The 2,421-nt window shown below is 52.6% G+C and overlaps 1 pseudogene; it reads right to left on the bottom strand.

Annotated features, from left to right (window-relative positions):
• Positions 1 to 433: 433 nt before the first annotated feature.
• LOC129200809 (olfactory receptor 14A16-like) lies at positions 434 to 1,413 on the bottom strand (annotated as a pseudogene).
• Positions 1,414 to 2,421: the final 1,008 nt, after the last annotated feature.

Here is a 2,421-nt window from a genome sequence, read left to right as displayed (position 1 = left end):
CTCGTAGCAAGACTAACCCATAAACGTGGGGTGAGCAGCCAGTGCTGGAAATGGCTGATGAGAGAGGCTGGGGGGTGATGAATTCCCTGGGACACCTTCCTGTTCAATCCATGCCACCAAAGGCACAGACTGACCTCCTCTCTCCTGCGCCTGAATGTCTTAGCTCCCAACCATGAGTCCTGGCTCTGTACGATCCTGCAGATCCAAAAAGGTCTTGGAGGAAGAATCTCAAAAAAAAAAGATAAAAGAAGGAGCTGCAGGGCCCTTTTTATTTGTTTAAACACACAGAGAGCAGGGATCTTCATTTACACAGCCACTCAGAAAAGAAAAGAAAAGCAGACAGTAAATGAGAAGGGGGATGACAACCTCATTACAAGTAAAACACTACCACCAGTAGCAAAAATTACAGCTTACAGGCTGGGTCAGTAATAAGTTACATAATAAATGCTATGCAGAAGAAGGTGGGCAGTTTATTGGATCGGAATAACATCCGGTCATCAGTTTCCACACTGCATCCCTGAGCTCCTTGTTCCTCATGCTGTAGATGAGGGGGTTCATGGCTGGAGGTACCACCGAGTACAGAACTGACACCACCAGGTCCAGAGAAGGGGAGGAGACAGACGGGGGCTTCAGGTCAGCAAACGTGCCAGAGCTGATAAACAGGGAGACCACGGCCAGGTGAGGGAGGCACATGGAAAAGGCTTTGTGCCGTCCCTGCTCAGAGGGGATCCTCAGCACGGCCCTGAAGATCTGCACATAGGACACCACAATGAAAACAAAACACCCAAATGCTAAACAGGCACTAACCACAATTAGCCCAACTTCCCTGAGGTAGGCATCTGAGCAGGAGAGCTTGAGGATCTGGGGGATTTCACAGAAGAACTGGTCCACAGCATTGCCATGGCAGAGGGGTAGGGAAAATGTATTGGCCGTGTGCAGCAGAGCAGTGAGAAACCCACTGCCCCAGGCAGCTGCTGCCATGTGGGCACAAGCTCTGCTGCCCAGGAGGGTCCCGTAGTGCAGGGGTTTGCAGATGGCAACGTAGCGGTCGTAGGCCATGACAGTGAGAAGATACAATTCTGCTGAAATGAAAAAGACTGACAGAAAGAGCTGTGCAGCACATCCTGTGTAGGAGATGGTCCTGGTGTCCCACAGGGAGTTGGCCATGGCTTTGGGGAAAGTGGTGGAGATGGAACCCAGGTCTAGAAGGGAGAGGTTGAGGAGGAAGAAGTACATGGGGGTGTGGAGGTGGTGGTCACAGGCTATGGCGGTGATGATGAGGCCGTTTCCCAGGAGGGCAGCCAGGTAGATGCCCAGGAAGAGCCCGAAGTGCAAGAGCTGCAGCTCCCGTGTGTCTGCGAATGCCAGGAGGAGGAACTGGGTGATGGAGCTGCCGTTGGACATTTGTTCACTCTGGGCTTGGGGGGCTGTTGAAAGAAGACATTGACAAGTCAGGGCAGACTTCTTTGAGCCAGTCCTATGCTGTTTCTCAAAAAAATCCCCTCAAAATTGCTTCTCTTTTTTCGGAGGGAACTTTGTTCAATTCCTTTTTCTGAGCTCACCTTTGTGCTGCTGAGTGAGGGCACCTTCCCTGAAGGGGCAGAAATCCTCATCTTTCACCTTGCTCTCAGCCTGGACACTGGTGAGCCCTGAGGGACAAAAGGGCTCCCTGATCCCTAATGCAGAGTCAGGAGAGCTGGTCTGCCCACGAGTGACCTGATGGTCACCAGGCAGGTGCCCTGTGCTAATTATACACCTCTCTCCGTTGGAGGATGATCTCACACACAATGGACTTGAAAGAGAAACTGGACTTGAGAGCTTGGAAGAGTCCCGTTTCAAAGTCCATTTCTCACAACTCTTCTCTCTTTCTCTAAGCAGCTGAGCAGAGAGTGATGCCGAGGGGTGGCCTGGCTCTCTGCTCCCTGGAGTTGTCCCTGCCGGGAGCCGTTTCTCTGTCTCCAAGTCTCCTCCCTGTCAGTGCTCACAGACCCCATCCCACCTGCTCTGTGCTCAGCTCTGCCCTGAAGACACCTCCTGGCAGCAGGGCTCTGCCCAGGGCATCTCCCTGTTAGCAGCTCCGCAGGAGTAGGTCAGAGAAGCACTGATGCTGCAAGCAAAGGTGATGGTGGTGCTGTCTGCTGGTAGAGGAGTGGGTGAAGGCACTTAGGAGGCTTCTGGCAGCTGTGTTGATCCCTCAGTGTAAGGGTTCAGGAGTCTCAGTGACTTCTTCAAACTTGACAGCTCCTCTCCCCTTTCCCTTAGAAGAAAGCTAAGAAGGTAGTCCCTGCCTTGACCTTCCTCTTGAAATGCTGCTTCTCCCAATGTCCAGAGTGTGATCTTTGAACAGCCCTGACCGACACAGCACCGTCTCACCACCAAAAGGACCCTACCCTGCCCTGTGTTTCCACCCACAGCTTCTCC

This window comes from Grus americana, unplaced genomic scaffold (assembly GCF_028858705.1).
Source record: "Grus americana isolate bGruAme1 unplaced genomic scaffold, bGruAme1.mat scaffold_510, whole genome shotgun sequence".
Taxonomy (NCBI): Eukaryota; Metazoa; Chordata; class Aves; order Gruiformes; family Gruidae; genus Grus; species Grus americana.
The sequence above is the reverse complement of the archived record's forward strand: the minus strand, read 5'-3'. Positions and strand labels throughout refer to the sequence as shown.